General features: G+C 39.7%; 1 protein-coding gene across 1 annotated transcript in view; it reads right to left on the bottom strand.

Moving 5' to 3' along the window:
- The window catches only part of glceb (glucuronic acid epimerase b), an 82,242-nt gene extending 62,971 nt beyond the window's left edge, over window positions 1-19,271 (bottom strand). The window contains exon 1 of the mRNA XM_033621207.2: window positions 19,133-19,271. The gene's annotated coding sequence lies outside the window, so the exon portion shown is untranslated. The remainder of the gene's footprint in view (window positions 1-19,132) is intronic.
- Window positions 19,272-19,836: the final 565 nt, after the last annotated feature.

Below are 19,836 nucleotides of genomic sequence, written 5' to 3'. Positions count from 1 at the left end.
CTACCAAGTGTTCAGACGCGAGGCTACAAAAGAGCCATGAAGAAAAACTGAAGCAAGTGCTGATGAAGCAGGTGCATTGACTGCAGCACAACACTGCTGGGACATCCTCCGAGCTTAATATGTCCAGCCAATTCAATAAAGACTTAACAGGTCTCTGGGGCCAAGGTCGCGCCTCCTACCTTAAAAGAAGGAAAACTTCATTTGCAAGCCTAATCATGTGTGAATGTCAGAGAGGCATAGCAAAGGAGGGTCGTGGAAGGCTAATTTTGTTCAGGGAAGATGAGAGAGCCTCAGAGTCTCCCACTTTTGCAATATTGGAGGGTGTTAAGTTGTAAAGATGGCTATTAAAACAATTAACTAAGACATCCTTTATCCACATTGGGTAGTAAGAGTGGATGGCTCTTATGAGAGTGAAGTAAAATGGCAGCCCAGAGACATTTCACTTCACAAATTTAAGTCACTGAGCGCCTCAATTATCAAACTGGATGGAAAAGAACTCCTTCATAAATTTAATATAATTTTTAGCCTTAATTTTTTATTCTGGACCTCTTCTTTCCTGCATTGACAAAATAAAATAAAAATTAAATAATCACAGTTCCGTGCAACACACACTTTTTAGCATGGGAGCAGGGCCATGGGAAGACTGTGACCGTACTCGACTGAGCTGTTTCGACATCACGGTCAACTGCTCAAACGTACGAGTGTTCAGTAATTTTGTAGCTCCTACATAATGCAGGAGTCACTGACGTTTGGAGACATTTACTCCTCTGTTCATGTTTTAAATCTTCATGTGACAGACGGGAGTACTAGTGAAAAATATCATAATGGTCTTAATCTACTTGCTTTGTCTTAACAAATCTTCACACATGAGAAGCTGAAACCAGAGAATGTTTAGTGTTTGTGCTTGAAAAATGAGGTTTCAAACAATTAATTGACTATCAAAATTGTCGCAGTTTAATTTCCTGCCGATCGATGATCCCACTCGTTTCAGCTCTATGATGAATTCTCTCGATATTAATCAAATAATAAAGCCAAACTCAGCACTTCCTGCAGCTGTTTCCTCATAAAAAAGCCCTCTGGATATCTAAAAATATACTCCTTGCATTCTGTCAGTTTTTGTTCCTGGTGATATTTTGGTCAGATATGATTCAAGCTTATGAATATAACACATCGAATTTATACCTAAATGAAGTAAAGGAGAGTGGTCTTGATAATTAATACCAGACTGAAACAGTGATGTGGGTCTACTTCCTGTGTTTACTTTCAGTTCGACCAAGACCAATATTTTCATCACAGGACATGCAATGTAAAATAAGGTAAATTAACTCAAACACATCATGCTACAACTGTTTGTGCTGCTTGATACACAGGAAAAACTCAGTGTTCTCAGTTTCCATGACTTATGTTACTGGCCAAGCCTTCCCCTTTGACACAGGTCAAGCGTGTATGTGACATGGTCTGGCAGCATTTCTTATTGGAAGTGAGACTCTCCTGCATGTGTGTAGAAAAGTACCATAACTGGGCCAGCATATGCTGCAGACACAGTGAAGCACGTGCTTATCTGAAGCTATGGTATTCAGCAGAAGTGTCTACATGAGCTCAAGTTCCAGTAAAGCAACTATAAGAAGTGCTGTGTTTTGTACTTGCTCCACAGAAGAAATAAAGCATCTGTTTAACTCAACATTATCAAAATGTCTTACTATCATTCTACACTCTAGCGTTGCCTAGGAGCCAGGCTCAAGCTAATTCAGTTAGCTTAAAGAAACCAAAGGTCTCTAAACTACGGGTCGGAGCCACAAGACTGGAGAGGTAATGTTAATACTAACGTTAATTCAAAAGAGAATTCTGTGTGATAAACAACTAAAGCACGCCCTGCTAGTCGTTGACCTCAAACTGAAAATAAGTAAGGAACAGGAGGGGAGCAACATAAGGAAGCCCCCTTATTTTAGGGTAGGCAACATCTTTAATTTTAATATGACATGTTAGATCACTGACTTTGGCCTGGATTGATAGAAGAGTATTATATGAATACAGTGGTGTCATGGTGAGTCAACCACGGTATTAAACAACCTGATTTTACCCTTCTTCCCCTTAGAAAAGTCTTCATATTAAAACTAAATTGTCAGCTTTTGTTATTTTTATTTTCAATGCAGATGTAGAGTGACAGATTATATTGAAATAGAGCTGTTCAAGTCATCTGGTGAAGACTGCTGTATTTTACATATCGCAATGTATATTGCAGAAAAAAACATTGCAATGTAAGTTTTTCCAATATCTTACAGCCCTGGTAACAATGGCCACGATTTTGAAAATAAGACTAAGGTAGAAAATTACAGAAATTTACATATAATGACTATAAAGTAGCATTAACTAAAACCAACCCCCCCAACAAAAAGTCAATTCACTACAGGTGCAAACAGAAACAACTAAGGGCAGAGTAGGCCAACATGCTATTTGTGCAGCTGATGCCAGGTTAATTTTTTTAACCTCAATTCCAGTTTGAACTGGACATTTTTTAACAAATGAGTGACACATGAAGCCTGTGGTGGAAAAAATAAAGTGAAAAGCATTCAGCTTGTCAGTATAACTGGAGAAGTGTAATCAACTTTGGCTGCACAGAACACAAGCTGAGAGACAACACAGTGGCATCTCTATTCACTGCCACTGAAAAGACACTTGCGAGTCAGACTGCCACAAGAGACGGCTGTGGCTGAGAAGAACGGCACTACATTACTGGCTTGAATGTGTGGCTGAACATTGTGTATGAAGGGGCAGGACTGTGAGGTTCTTGGGTTCGGGTATTGATGCTGTAACGGATAGGACAGAAGGCAAAAGCACAAGCACTCCACACATGATCGTGAGCCAGCCAACCAGAAGATCTTGCTCCCCGTAGAGTGTTACAATTCCTTGGAAAGCCTGTTTGGACCTACCAGCTCTTAATCCTGGTGACACCCACAATACAAAACCAGTGTTAGACACATTTTTTTCTGAAAGACTTGTTCACTAGAAGCCAAAAAGTATGGTGATAATCAGACGGGAGCATAGGTCTATGTCTATTGTCTGCGTGCCTGGGGGCAACTGGGGCCACTGTCTTTTGTTGTAGGGGGGTGGCTGGTATTTAGCATCGAGGAGGGGTATAGAGGAACGTGCCTGGGGGAGGGTTATGGCTCCAAAATATGCAGACATAAGCTGTCTGCGTGTTGCCTTTCAAGCAGGCCATGGCTGGCTGTACTGTGAGGGTCACGGTGCAACGGTTTACAACAGCAGTGTCCCACAGAGAGTCTGGACTCATCCCACCCCCTCAACCCACTGCCAAAAATGAACACAGAATGTCAGCTTGAAAAACTAACAAAAGCAGCCATTATGATGTGCTTGTTGGGTTGTGAACTTTTGAGTCTTCAGAAATTCAAAGTAGAGTGAAGTTGATGACTTAGACAATTAAAAACAGCATCTTAAAACCTATCAACAAAACAAAAAGGTAGACCTGAATTTATAATGGCATCAGAGTACACAATGTTGAACCTTTTGAATGATTTATGAAAGCTGCAAGGCCGACGTTTTTATTCATGAGATCAGCATCTATTGTAAATAATCTTGCAATAGACTTTATTGTGTCAGGAGCCGGAGGTTTCTAGGTCTTTCCTATGTTCTTCTTGTTCCCTTGTTCTTTCATTTGTGGGATATGTGACATATGGGGCACAGGTTGTTGTCAATTATTGAGAAATACACCTACAGCTGATTAATTCCCCCACACCTATACACATCTGTGAAATGGGTGGAGCAGTTTCTATTTAAGCTCAATGTTGTAAATAATGGTCTTGATAACTCTTGACGATGGTTCAGGAGGACCGAAATGTTACTGTTACTAAAAAATTGTGACGCTGAGCAAGAGCAGTGTGCAGGATTTTCTGTTCAAATGCCTGAATTTGTGAAATCTGTAAAGTCAGCATGCCAAATGCAATGTTTGTAATCGTAGAGCAATTGTGTCCTAAAACCCAGTTGAGAACAAAGATTCTAAACAAGACGATTTGCAACAACTACATCACAGGAAACAACTACTTGCAATGCGCTGGTTTACACCAATGTGACTATACGATAAAGTTTATTGTATAGTCGTATAATTATTTATTTATAACAATGGCTTCAAGTACTTCTGTTCTGATTTCCAGCTTTTCAGGCTGAATATAATTTGTAGCTACTTTAAATATGAATAATAACAGTAATAAAGAGATACGTGCTGCAAGAGTTGAATTTCTAGTTGTGATAAAACAGCAAAAACATTAGGTGATGAACGTCAGATGGACTGCATTCATGATACCTCACAATAATTTAAATAACCATGCCCATTAATGAGTCAGTGAAAAGACTACTTAGAAACAGAATGATATTTCTATGGTAAGATATGCGTGTGTGAGATGAGCACATATAGCAAGCAGAAGCAGCGACCCACAGTCCCACTGACACACTGTAAGGACAGAGACTGACATATGTGACAACAGCCGCAAGGATGTAAATGACAGGGACTCAGAATGCTGCAGCAAGAGAACACACAGTCTGTGGACATGTTGTAACTGACTCAACTGGCAGACTCTGCCACAAGCCAATTGGCTGCTGAAACAGATGATGAACCTTAAGTTCTAAAACCAGCTGCTGGCGGCTTGATAAGTTTAGTTGTAGATGGCACCATCAGTTACCTTGAGACAAGCTCAGACTGGCCAGTTCACATCAAGCAACCTTCTCTCCAAAGCTCCAAAACAGTTTTGTCTCGTCGAGAATCTCTCCTCTGAACTGGGCTTAAACTAATGGCAATCTGGCAATGGTTGACAATATTTCTAAACCATCATCAAGCTATTACTTGCTAGAGAAAAAATAACTATCTTTAAACCCTGTGACGCACGAACACAGGGTGTGCACTATATTATGGCCACCTGCAATCCAATGCCAGGACCAGACTGCACGCTATCAGCCACATAATCACCTGTGACAGATATGGAGAGTTGTTGGTTACAAATAACAAGCACTGGGAGCCCTTTTGAATCATATGTGATCATTTGAAAAAAGCACAAATATAGTGAATACTGGTCCTGGCATAATAAAATAGAAACATCACCTAACAAAAATACTAAAGTTTAGAATAATGAATTCTTACGAGATCAATCATGAACTTCACAGAGAAGACAAATGATCCTCCACCAGCCTGCTCATTAACACCAATATTAGATAGCTAGTTACCAGATGCACTGTAACAATCATGTGCTTCAAGAGGTTTAGGCCTTATGCATGCAGCCAAGACAGAGCAAATCTTTGTCCATTAGCCTATTATTAAGCATACCTGGCTTCTCACTGCATTAGAGACAAAAAATCTCAGCATGAGCAAGCTGAAGCAGCTCCAGCAGAGAGGCAGACAGAAAACGACTGCTGGCATTCTGGTATAACAGCTTGGCATCAGCAACTTCCACTTCACAGCAGCTCTTAAATATTCTTTAAAATAGGTGCTAATGGAAAATTAAGTAACAAATACGAGGCAGCTTTCTTCTTTTCTTTGTCACTTCAGGTGCCTTTGTGTTGGGCATCTCATGTCTGCTTTTCCAAAAGGAGCAGTTTCTGGTGTGCGGACTTGTTTTTGTATTTTTGTATTTGTTCTTCTGTCCAGCACCCAGTATTTATCATTTTTGGATGTGCGTGCTGTTTTTTTGAGTCTTCAGTTTGTGCCTTTGTGTTGGGAACCTTCAAGACATTTAAGATTTGTATAAGGGCAGCACAGTACAATGTTTTGTTAACTGTCATCAGGATGTCAACTTGCAGGATGAACACACCGAAAAAACAACTGCAATATTGTAATCTGGATATTGCAGCAATGGATTAATTATATTCTGTCTGCAGGCACGATTTTATCTTATGCACGCCATGCTGTTAACTCTGGCTAATCAGAGAGAGCCCTCACCATTAGGTAGTGTCCGAAACGTTCTCTTATTTTGTTTGTTTATTTTGTGTGTGTGTGTGCATGTGTCCTTTTGTATCATTCCGTTTCCTCTCTCTAAATTCAAAGGTTTTTACGGGTCTCTGAACACAGTGCAGGTGGAACTCTTCATGAGTTATTCTTTTCCTCAGCAGCAGTAACTTGCGGAGTTTGAGTTTCAGGGTTTATAACTGATCAGATCAAATCGATGTATGAGAGGAGCAGCTGCTGCAGAGGCAGGTGAAAGCAAACTTTTAGACCCAGCACTTTCAATGTGCCTGCTTTTTGTTGCTCTGTCTGTGCCCAGAGTACAGTCTGCGCTCAGAGAGTGTGCTGCAATGAATACCTTTATGTTCCAACAGTGCTCCTAATGAACGGCCCAGTTTAAAAAAAAAAAAATCAATATGAGGCGCCAGACGTTGATATGGTGGCTGGCCGTCACAAATAAATGAATGTATAGAAAACCCTGTCTCACAAACATTTGATCATTCTCAAGTCATCTGGTAAAAAACATGACATCACTTGAAGAATCTTTGTTGCAGCTGCAAACATCCTGCAGATCTGGGAAACTCCCTGCACAGATCATAAGGAGGACTGAAGAGTCCCAGATGGATCAGACCCCTCCTAAAAAACATCTGCACAAAGGTCCCAAGTGTTAAGTAGATATAAAACTGGCCTGTTTAATCATTATCCAACATCTACACAGCATGCAATTCAAGTGAATCACAGCAATAAAGGGTCTCAAAGGACCAATGTACACAAGACAGCAGGTCTGACTACTTTCATGGTAGATAGTGGGATGTGAGGAGCAGGGGGAAAATTTAAAGAGGATTTTTGGTCAACTTCAGCAAAAAAGGAGCATCAAAAGAAGGGCTGCGCGATTAATTTTTAGAAGATCACAATCTTGATATAGGCACATACACAATCATGAGTGAGAGTGGTTCTGCCATAGTTGCTTCGGAGAGTTGCATACTTACAAAGAGTGCTCATAATTTGTCCTTGCTTTTCTACTGTGCACTTACAGTACTGTAAATGTAAGATTGCTCTTCGATATTCATAGTCTTCCCTGTAGTTATATGGCTGATTGTGAAGAGCATCTAGGCAAGCAGATGTACAGGGCCGAACCACAGACTGCATAATAAAGATGGACAACATGACAACTCCACATATGTGAAGCCAAAAGATCTTGTGGCAGGCTGCATTACAGGTCATAGAGCCCGCCCCCTACATGTTAGCAGACCGGACATATGCCAAACTTAAAAAACTCAAAGTACATGTCAAATAATTTTTTTCCAGACAGTGTCTGTCATTTAAGGTCATTCTTATCATGCTGCTATCATGCTGCTTTGATACTATAAAAATAGGGGGCTTGACATCATGATTGAGAGCTATGTGTGCCAATCGAATTGCTTCTAATAAATGGCGCTGCTCACGATTGGTCGCATGGGTATTGGGGTAGGAACTCGAAACACCCAGAGGTTGCTACTATGCAGGCTCTGGCTCCAAATGACATCACCAGTGCAAGATGCCAGTGGCTGCATCCAGGATATTTTGGCTTCATTTTTTAACAGTGGGGGTAAGTGGAGACGCATCATCCATCTTTATATACATTTTATGAGCTGAACTGTTTGCTAACGAGCTAGCTGACAGCCAAGCCCTATCAATAAGTGAAGTATTATCAACTAGGCAGCCAAAAGTTTACAGATTATAGAAATAGAATACTTAAAGCAGTGGTAAAGGGTGTAAATATCACTGAATGGGAGGTAAACTGGCCGAATAGAAAGTATACTAGCTCTACAAGTAAAAAGTAGTCATGTTTAAAATGTAAGTGGCCTCGGAGAGCACACAAGAAATGCAGTAGTGCTACTAGAATTCATTTGTTTTTGTTGCAGAAGAAAATAAATGCTTTCCCTGAAAATTGTGATCTCAGTAAGTACAAAAATAGTTGTGATTTACATTTTATTTAGAATCATGCAGACCTAATTATCAGTAGCGTTACCATCTGCCAGCTTGGTCACAAACAACACACATCTAAAAATCTCTCTTCTGCCACTCAGTGTGGACAATATGGATCAAGGTTTCTGTTCAGAACATGTGATTTACATCACAACAGTACTATACTGTATCAGGACATATGGTTTAGTGCGCATTTTCTGAGAATTCAGTAGAGGAAACGATAGAATAGCCAGAGGGGAATGTCTGTTTTTAGCTAATCCTGTGAACGAGGTACCTGACAAATCAAAGTACTTCATCACACTGATGCAAAAATCCCTAAACCCAGTATTCCAATAAAGGGGTCCTCCTTGCTGATTTACAAAACTGCCCACAGTGGCCTAATACAAAGATATTAAACAGATCCTAATACACAGATATTAAAGGGGATAGCTATTGTGCTAGAAACATTCTAATAAAATCTGTACTGGCCAAAAAATCTCCATTGTCTCATGATACGGTGTTTTTGCCCAACGCTTTCTGCCACCTTAACATTTTGGTAAACCTCTCTTAGCACATCACTACCAAACTGGAGCAAAGACAAAGTGAGTAAGTTTTAGTTGTGATTATTTAGTCAGTGTGGGGCAGCATATATAAGCGTACAGATTTTAAAACGTCACAGTCATAGCACACTTGGGACGGAACTGTCGACTTAAGACTGAATGCTAAGAACACCACAGAACAATAAAAAGAAATATAATGTTTGATATTTAAATGTCTCCAGCTAATATTACTTGGCAGCATTATATCTTTTTGAGCTGCTGGTAGAAAACAGATGGGAAAGCCTCAAAAGTGTGAGAAAAGAGTCAGCCTCACGCAGACCTTTTCTTTAAAGCTTAATTAAGATGATAAACACACTCCAAAAAAAAAGGTCTTGTAAACACAGATGAAAATAAATGTTAGATTTGCTTTGCTTGATCAGAAGACGAAAAAAAGCTCCACCGTCAACCATGTTTAATTAGTTGATTATAACAGAAAATTACACTTATTAAGCACAATTTGAAATATAGAGAATTTGACATAATAAGGTGTAAAGTACCTATATCAGCTGGCATCTTATTTCACTGGTAGCTACTACAGAGGCAAAAAATATGATTTATAGTTCTACGATCAGCTGGCAGATGCTGGATTAACACCCTGAAATAAATTGTTACTTAGACCACATCTACACAAATACAATTTCGTTTTAAAATGGTGTTTTATAATGAAAATCATCTCCGTACACACAGACATTTTCGCACCATTTCAGAAATAATCTCAGTCAATATCAACACATCTGAAGACACATATCACATGACATTCACGTACACTGGGCATGCATGTTTTAACCCTATGGGCCCTAGGCGTTTTTGGGGTATTTTTACTGCCTTTACTTTTAAGCTCATATCACAGTCATTATAAAGGCTACATACACATGCTATATCTTGTTTTTTTCAGGGCAATGTGGGCTATCCAGATTTGTCATCATTACATGTCCTTCTATGTGCCTGTATTTTATATTAATTTTTATATCAATGAAAAAAAACAAATCTGTGTGACAAAATCCTTACATTTTTACATGTATCTCACCATAGCAAGTTGGAAGAAGACATATTCTGCCATATATGAAGAGGGGAGACTCTCTGGAATCTGGCAATATAAGAACCATGATGGTGGGACATTCTGTCACTTCACAGCTGTCCAAAACATGTGGTTTGTGCCAGGCATCTTGAAAGCTGGACTACAAATGTGGATAGACAGGGAGAAACACACGCAAGCCTAAGACGTGGTAAGATACGATATTCCTCACTATATGAAGTGATTGACAACAAGATCTGTATAATGGGTTGTAAAGAAATTAGTCAGGTTTTTATTTTGTAGACAATTAATCTGGATTTATAGCGTGATGGGATGACAGCACAATGATGTGTGTGGTATCAGTGGAAAGCTCTGCTCCTGCACTTTCATGTGATATGTGTGGCATTTCTGTGCGACCCTGCATTCGCATATAATCCATCCAAGAGTAATGTGTGTGCAGAGCTGTATGAAAGCTCTGTTATACATAATTTTAGTGTAACTTTATCATTCTTTTTCGCTGTGAAAACATTGGACTACCGACAAGCTTGGCCTTGTCGGAAAGCTACAATTCCGCTGTTTCACGTGATATGCGTGGCTTCTCGCTATGACGCACGGTCGCGGAGAAAATCAATAGAGAAGAACAGGTGTGAATTTGGACACACTATGCGTCGTTCGGGCCCATAGGGTTAAGGTAAACAGAACTTAATTACAGAAAACACTACAGAGATGGCAAAAAGTAAGACCACAGATTTCTTGGCTTCAACCAAAGAGGTGGAACTGTTACTGAAAGTAACATTTGAGTATAAGGCAGTCAAGGCAGCAGAAAATTGTTTGGGAGTCATTACATCGCAAATACAGTGACATTTTAGTGCTATACTGATTGGAGGAAACATCCATTGCCAGAAGAAGTAATGGTAAAGGCAAAGGAGTAACGTTACCCACCACACAATAAGGATGAGATCACAAAAGGTATGTAGACCTAGCTATAATTTTTTGACTTGACAAATTGTGACTGAAGCCCTGTTTCCACCGAGCACTGTGATACAGTACAGTTTAGTTCGGTATATACTTATTTTTATGTTTCTACTATGAAAAGTTGTGGATGGTACCAATGCAACCGTTCCGTACCGTCCCCATTTTCAGTCCCCCCTCTGTTGGGGTACCTAGCACACAGATCTGGTACTAAAAGGTGGAGCTGTGAACACTGCAGTCTGATTGGTCAATAGAGGACGGTCACTCTGCTCAGGGCTGAGTTGTGGCTGGTTTTGAGGCTCATGTAACCACTGTTCATACTGTGGAGAGTTTTATTAGTAAACTGTAACTATAAAATGAAAGCATGTTTTGCTGCCTCTTGTGGACAATAAACGAGGCGCAGACTTCCATCTGTGTCACCGCTAATGAGGAAATACAATGAGTGCTGGGCGGAGCAGCGAGTGACAACAACCCTGCCCACATCTAAGAGTACTGTCTGCGGTGGAAACGCGGAAGCCAAGGTACCACGTCTGAAGGGTTACTTTTGGTTCCAAAGGTACCATACCGAAAGTGTTTGGTGGAAACAGGGCTAAAGATCTCAGTTTTTGTGGTTCCAAAACAAGTAGTGTGGACCCAAACGCAGCAATAGTTATGTGTTTTAAAATGAAAATAGTTTGGATGTAGCCTTGGGAGACACAGGTTTATAAACTGCCACACAGTTACCAATGCTTCAGACATTCAAGCTCCAGACTGTCACGCACTCATTAAAATCAGGCCGAGACTTGAATCTTTCTGCTGTTGATTCTTGTTGGGACAAGACATGTTTACTTGGTAAAAGCTCAGGCATAACAGTATAATAATAGGTAATGATATTCTTCTACAGGCAAGTGCCTAATTCAGAGAGCAGCTGAGAGAGTAATGGTCTCAGATTTAAGGCTATTAATTACAACAGTGCACAATAAAAGACTGGGCATGCTACATGCTGCATATCTGGTTTCTACTTTTTCTTCCACTCTGCAGTAAAGTGCCACAGAAAAAGAATGAAAATCAGTAAAGTTCAATATGAAACACTGTTAGCATTTGACAGCTTTCTGTCCTGTGCTCCTCCATTTTTTAAATGGACCACGCATTTGAGACAAGACGAGAGAGCTTCAGCCACAAGGACACTTGACTGTCTCATGCAGTGTGGTGAAATGTGCTGATTAAGGGCACTCATCAGAGAAGAGACTGAAATGGCTTTGGAAGGACATACATCAACAATAAATCAAAGCACGGCGACATAAAACTGCACTCTGCCAAATTCAGCAGATAGCACTAGATAGAGCCCCGTGTTTAATATTTGCTGGAGATGACAAACTGAATGGGGAAATATGGGTTTAAAACTACAAGTGTGACATGTGTAATACCACAGAACCACAGGGATTTGGTGAAATTGTGCGAGAAGACTCCGCCAAACAAAACAGCAACATGCTCAGAAATCAGAGCCGCTTCTATCGGGCAGCGTGACTATGGAACCAAAGAGTTCTGGGGACTCTCTGAGAGAAACTGCCCAGTGGGAAGCTCCCCTGTGAACTATGTACCTTCAAGGGCTTTTTTCTGTCTGCATTCACACTGCGAACAGGAACGTTAAAGTGAGGTACTGTAAGCCAGCCAGCAGTTGTTATAGCAACGTCATTTTTGCTTAGACGAGTCAAAGTCATGCTGTATTTACACCACCACACATATGCTCAGTGAGGCCTGGACTTCACCGTCCATTCACTTTCGTTACAAGCTGTTGTTTGTATTCTCTGATGTTTACACTGCTTAAGTGCCTGATACACCAAGCCAAAGGTCAGCCATCAGTCAGTGTTGGGCAGCCAGTGAGTGTCTGCTGCCCTTGCCTTTGCGACATGTCCCACACCACTGGCCCTCGTCAGCCCTAGGTGGCTTTTTCTCAGCCGATTCAGCATGTGGAATCAGCATTGTAAATGACAGAGCCTGTTGGTAAATTAAATCATTCGGATTGGCTGTTCAGCTCATCGCACGAGAAGAGAATCGGCAGTGAGGAAAGTAAACAAAAGCTGAAGTCAAGAGGGAGTGAGATCAAGTTTTTTAAGATGAGATTATTTTTCTTTAGTCATCGAGCTCTTTAGCAGAAACTTTTGTGATGGTTTGTGTTATTGTTCACTGGCGCACAGTCAATACAGTTCTTTCAACATTGGATTGTGTCGTTAATGTGCTAACTGGCTAACTAGCATCATGACGATCTTCCAGTTTCTGTTTGTGAATGACGAATACAGACTACAACCGGCCGCTGGTATGGAGAGTTATTCCTCTCACACCGGCACAGAACATACATGCTGGTTGGCTGTCGGCTGTAGTCTTTGCGGTGTGTTTGTGTGCAACTCTTTGGCTGAGACACGGCAACATGACACAATGCAGCAGTCAGTATTTGTCACTGCTATTTCTTTAAAGCCGGTTTGGTGTGTCTAGGCCTTAACGGATTCTTAAAAATGGCAGTTTTGATGCTGCATCGTCTGTGTTTCACTAATCAACATACACTTATGTCTGGACAAATCAACGTACACTTAGTTCTCTCATGGTTCCCCTTGTACTGGGAGAGTACATACTGTTACATAGGAGTTAAACCAGTCCCTGAACACTACAGTTGTTCCTAACTCTTGCAGTGCAGACAAAAACAAAAAGAGAGGTTCTTAGAAGTAGGTTGCCAGAGCTCTGGTCTGAAAACACCCATGTCAGTGTCCATAAATTGAAATACCGTGTGTCTTAACACAAACATAAAAATGTATCAGATTAGGCAGTGAAATCACTATACAATAAAGTATACAGAACATAACTGTAGTGTGAAGGTGATTTTAAAAAACCATCATGCTGCATGCTGTTTTCTGCTGGAGGAGTAACTTTTCAAAAGGTACATATTGCACCACAGCAGGAAATGGCCTTAATACATCTAAGAGGGGCGTATAGAGCTGTTGATCAATACCAGTGACTAAAGGTTTACTTTGCCAGGTGCTGAGATTCATGGATTTTCAAAGCTCTTTGTTTGGGTCTAAATTGGTTGCTGGTATTTCAAGTTTCTTTCCGAATCTTCTCTCTTACTAATAAAGCATTATAACGTACTACTGATTCCACAGTGTTCACCTATACAATATTTCACAGAGTGATATAGTGTGTTCTGTCTTTTCTAGGCATTTCCATCAATTCTGTGCTCTGATTAGCTGACTGCCCAATTAGCAAGCTGCCAACTTCTGCCAGTGTTATTGCAATCTGCCACCACTCAAAAATAGTACAAATGCACACTCTGTGGAACAAGGTTTTGTTTGTAAGTCTGGACACCCTGCCTAGTTCTGAAATCATATACCAAACTATAAAACATACACAAACTTCTTACTCGTCTCTCTATGATTTGTCACTAATTCTGTTTCACCTGTTCCCACCAGCCAGCTGACACAACCTGGTGCACCAGTTAGTTTTAAGCAGCTTAGTCAGTAAGTAGTTCAAAGCATTAATTCTGCAAAAGCAAGTTTTAAAACACGCAAACCAGGAAGCAATGGTGGAATGGTTAAATCAATTAAAACAAAACCAGCACCTCATTCTTATTAGATGAATCTCAAAGCATTAATGTCATTTTTTACTGTAAAAAACATCAAACAAAACAAAACCAGATAATGAAAACCCTTGGGAAATGATCCAAGGTGATGTTAACATTACCAGAAGGCAGGATATGACCATACACATGATGAAAATGTCACTGTATCTTCATCATATATTTATCCAGATGTAAATACAAACAAGCATATTAATGTGCTTTCAGTATTTTTGAAATAAAGGTGCAAGAGTGTAACTGTCTGCAGAATACAGGTGTGCATTTTATGTGCAGCTCCAGCTATGCAAATATAAGTGAGGAAAAGTATTTATGCAAAAGCACTCATTATTACACTCACTGTATAGCATGTAAAATGGGAACAAGACAGCTGAATCCAAACAGGAACTGCTCATTTACATTGTTGGCACAGTTCGCAGTGACACAATTCATCAATGACTTTGATCATTGAGTCTCTGTCTACATGTATGTGTGGCAGCTAGCAGAAAATATCTGAAGAAGAAATATGAAGAGCAATATTCAACATAAATGCATTCCTTATTTATACCATGAAAACAAATGCTCCTCACTTTTGGGCCTCTGAAATGCGAGTGTCTTCCACTTCACTTTCCACTAGGGGAAATACTACTTTGCATCCGTTTCACTCCATTGCCTTTCTGGTTCATGTGTAAATTCAGAGTATCAAATGGAAACAGACAGCGCCCAACAGCAAGTTTTAGAAACGGTAGCCCAGCTGGCTGCCCGGGATCAACATTGTTTGCCATAGTTGACAGAGTGGTGGCCATGATATCATAGATTACAAGTGGAGCAGTAACACTCATGGACAATTCCACCTCATATTTCAGTTTAACCCTTTACTAAGGCTCATGAAATCTTAGTAGCATTTTCTAGAGTTTCAACTAGGGCTGCAATTAACGACTATTTTCATTGACGATTAATCTATCTATTCATTTCTTATTTAATTGATTATTCTTTGGTCTAAAAATGTCAGAAAACGGTAATAAAATTGTCAATCAGTGTTTTCCAAAAGCCAAGATGACAGTCTCAAATGTTTTCTCCACAACCTAAAGATATTTACTATCATAGACGTGTAAAGAAACCCCAAAATAATACACATCCAAGAAGCCTGAATCCTAGAGCTTGGTCCTTTTTTCTTTAAAACTACTCAAACCAATCAATCTAGTATCAAATTAACCAGCAAGTGTATTTAAAAGTTGACAACTAATCAATTAATCAGCTCTCCTTTCAACCACATCTCAGTCTTCCTCAATATTGACAAGGTCAGGAAAGAATGTCCATACTCAAGTTAGTATCCCGAAGTTAAGGGTAGATTTAGCTATGAGAAATTATTCCCTTCTGCAAAATCCTTTTTGATGTTTTGATGTGGTGGTATACACAGAAAGTGTTAGTAAAGATGATTTTTTCTTTTTCAGAATTCAGTAAGTGCTTTTGAACACTTGTGCCAAGATTGTCTGACTTGCCATGTTCATACTCTCAAGTGTGCTGCCCGCTGTCCACACTCGTACAACTATCTGCCTTTGATTTTCTCAGCTGCCTTCTGCTTTTTTGCTCTGCTTTGCTTCTTAAGTCTTTGCTTCTCTTTCATTTGGGTGGAGCTGCCTCAGCGTTGATACGACTCTGATTACTGCTGACCTCAAACATACATGGAGAATCAGTATATCTGACAGAGTAAATAAGTAACAATAATTAACACTGATTTTTTAAAAGTTTTTCAATACACAAAAAGTGGTTGTTTACAGCATCAACCAGAGTAAATGAAATGCTTGATGTGGTCCAAATTTGGCAGCGATTAGTCTTGACCCCTGCCAGACTATTACATCCTAAAATAAACTCGGTGACTAAACAATAATCCAGCTGGGTTAATGAGGTTGGGCGCACACTGATTATGAAAGCAACACAGCTCAGATATGTAGTCAGACTATGGCAAATACATTACAATTTCCATAATCAGAGTATTACCTTAACTCAACTTCTTATAGTCCAGTTATTATTGTGTATATACAGGTACTGAGGTGTGTGTGAGCGAAGTAGGAGGCATGTGATAAGTGAAACACTGAAACATGTTTCAGCTGGCTCTTGAGCACAATGTGAAGCATTTCAGGTATTTGATAGTCCGCCGCTGTGACAAAAAAAATACTCAGAATAGCCTGTGGTGTAGTTTGACATATGAAATCCAAATCAAGGCAGTTTGCAGAAAGTACCTCATGTACAATATTCATCATAACAATTTGAAACTTGACCTCCCTAAACCAGCCATAAAAGCCAATCTGCTTACTTCTTTCATTTTACGGGCTATTTGATAGCATAGTCATGGGGTTATTTGTTGTGTTGAGGACACACGAGGAGCCCAGGACACTCTTTAATACTGTCTCTTGAGAGGAAAAATCACAGATTCAGAGAGCCTATACTTAGCAAGGTGTAAACCAACAGAGACATAAGCACTGCAAGTCAAAATAAAAACATGTCTTACAACTCTCCTGACATATACTGTGCTCATTTACATCACAAAGCGAAACCGTGACGAGTTGATTTTTCAAGTGTAAATGTCTCGCTCAGTACATATTTTGGCCACAACATAAAACAACAACCGAGGGATCGGTATCAGAAATGTTTGCATATTTATGTTTATAAATATTGCTATCACCTGACATTTGGTTGTAAGCTTTTTTTTTTTACTCTCAAATTACCATATCTATATCATCCTAAAACAATCCAACATTATTCAGGCTTTAAATAAGACTTCCTGTATCTATCTAGACAATGTTAAGACATGGCACATGTTCAAATAATTTCCTCTCTTCGAAAGTACAGTTATATAATTTTTGCGAAACAGCCGAGCTAAACTGCTTATTACCCAGTTGCGGCTTTTACCTCTCACCCCCTTGGTGCCTTTCTGAACATATGAGATCAATAGACTGACACAATCGAGGTGCACCACTGATCCTCCCTTCCACTGGCTTCCAGTATGTACAAAGCCTTCCGAACAGCTGGACACTGACTCTGACAACAAGGGATTATTATCACATGCCTCAAACTTAATTCACTGTTTCCATCCTATTCTAACTATTTTCATACAGCTCCATTTTCTCTTTATTTTTAATTATACTGTACCATTACACCTCTCTGTGCAGTTTATCCATTGCTTGTAATTTGGAACGCTGTAACCAACACCCATACCCTTTTGGTATATTTATGTACGTTTTATTTAACTATGTATGTGCATACATTTTAAACTAAGTGCATGCTTTTTTAACCATGTATATCAAGCATCATGCGCACAAACACACACTGAATGTCAGTATCCTGAAAATAGCCAAATGCCAACTACAGCTGCTCTTAAACAATGCACACTGTTAACAGCTGTGAAGTTACCAAAACATAAAGGGATTACAGACCATGGATACTCAACATGCTTTGCCTGGGGCCACTTTTGCAGAATGACAGAAAAGCCAACCTGTTTTCAACCTGTCTCGACGCTCGCTGCCCTTACTTATCTTTGCTAATAGGCAAATTGAGTCACAGCAGCCCCGTGCAGGTCAGGTGTATGCAGAGGCATTTCGAGGATTTCAGAATATTTGGGCTAAGCCTGGACCTCTGTTGGGGGGTGTGGAGGGGATCCTTATCTAGCACTTTTTTTCAAATAAACAAGCTCTATTTTGATGCTTATTTTGCACTCTGTCCTCACTGACATTAAAAGTACAGAAAAAAATTCCAGTGTGAATCAATTTATTTTCATTGTAAATTAGTAGGGATACACGATGTTGGATTTTTTGCTGATATCTCATATGCTAGTATGTAACAACCCATTTGACCGTTAACCATTACCAATATCTCCATTTTTCCCTATCTAAAGTTAAAGATCATCAAGTCTCTTCTGTAGTGAAATAAACATCATATTGTGCATGCAGACTTTTATCGTGATGACCCACCAGCAGATGGAGACATGAATTAATACTTTTTAATGTATACAATATTCATTAATTGTGCAAATTAAGAAAAGGCACAATGGCCGATTCTGATATTTAATTTTAAAGCCAATATCAGCCGATACTGATAATGTACCAAAATTATCGTGCATCCCTATAAATTGGAAAATGCTCAATGGGCCTGACCCCATTGGCTGTAAATTGAGTATCACTAGGTTAGACTGTAAAGCACTAGTATGGATAGACAATTCAAGATGTGCATTCAAGGACCACTCAAAAGTAGATTTAGTGTCACTATATGTCTGATTGCTGGATTCCCAGAAGCACAGCTGCACAGAAGTGGTCTTTTACCTCCAGTCTATAATAACAGGACAGCTACAGTGATGCGTGGCGCTTGTAGGTGTGGATAGGAAAGAGATCTTTGAGGATGGAGAAGTTACTGCACATAAGACAGACACTATCCCTCAGACAGGAGGAGCACCAGAGTAAACTAACAATGAAAAGTAGTTATTCTGCTGCAACGGCACGCGAGTGAAAAGACATCTTAACTGGAAACCAACAACAAAACTGCCGTTAAAAACCTGAGGTGACTGAACATTAGCTAACCGGTGGCACAAGTTAAGTTTGGTCCATTCACAAAAAAAAAACCCTGTCATGGCTTCCTGGCTCAGACACCTCACAACAACCTCTCCAACAGGACAACAATGTAAACCGCTGGTATATTTTGGTGTTGAGCTGACAGAAGACCTAGCCAGCTAGCTAGTGAGCCAGCCAACAGCTACTTTATACTAAGCAGATGTATCGTTAGCATACAAGCTAACAGGGGTATTGCATTCCAGAGACAGAGTCAACACTGAGCTTTGAAGTTCATGTATTCCCCCTCCGGTTCCGTTAACGCCACCCGACAAGCCGAGGCTCGTATTGGAGACTTTTAACGCTTGAGTGTGTCACGAGGGAGATGTGACAGGAGAGGAAGCGAGGACTGGTGGTATTTAAATGTTGCTTCGCTGATGTGAAACTGAACTGTGGAAATATCAGCTAGCACTGCATACGAGTGTCTGGACAGAGGGAGCCAACAAGACGTAACGTTAGCAGTCTTACCTGCGGGATTAAAGGTGTCCTAAAGAGCCGGAGTTTGTTCCGGGGACATCAGAAGTAGTTGTTTTCGGTTGGTCGGGTAGTTTAAAAGACTCCTGTTTAACCTCAGGCTGAATCACGGTTCAACCACAGAGACTAACTGACTGTGCTGCCTCCCAGCCACAACAGCGACTGAATACTGCTCAGGATCTGCTTCTCACTGGGAAGGATCTGCGGTATCGCGATACAGGACGAGAACTCGGAGATATCCAAGAACCAATCAAATTAGCCGGCTGGAGTCAAGCATTTGTTTTGCTGGTGGTCAGTGTAAAACAACATAAAATAAATAAATAAAATAAAATAAAATCAAAATTAAAATAAATAAATAAATAAATAAATAAAATAAAACAAAATATAAAATAAATATAAATGAATCCAATAAATAGAATTATACAAAACAAAAATAAAAACCTAATAACAAAATTAAATAAATATAAATTAATCAAATAAATTAAATAAAACAAAACAAAATATAATAATCACGTTGATAAAATAAAAGTAAAGATAATCACTTGTCTTTTGTGTAAAATCATATTAACCTGTGTTGATATGTTGAGCTGCATTAATGTATTAGTCAAGAGCATAATCACTACAACCTGCACATACTTAGGGATCACAGGAGTGTTGAGCTTCAGGATCTGTTGTAAATCAGAGCGGCATATTCGAAA

Source organism: Epinephelus lanceolatus, chromosome 2 (assembly GCF_041903045.1).
Source record: "Epinephelus lanceolatus isolate andai-2023 chromosome 2, ASM4190304v1, whole genome shotgun sequence".
NCBI classification, from domain to species: Eukaryota; Metazoa; Chordata; class Actinopteri; order Perciformes; family Serranidae; genus Epinephelus; species Epinephelus lanceolatus.
This window is presented reverse-complemented; position numbering and strand designations above follow the sequence as displayed.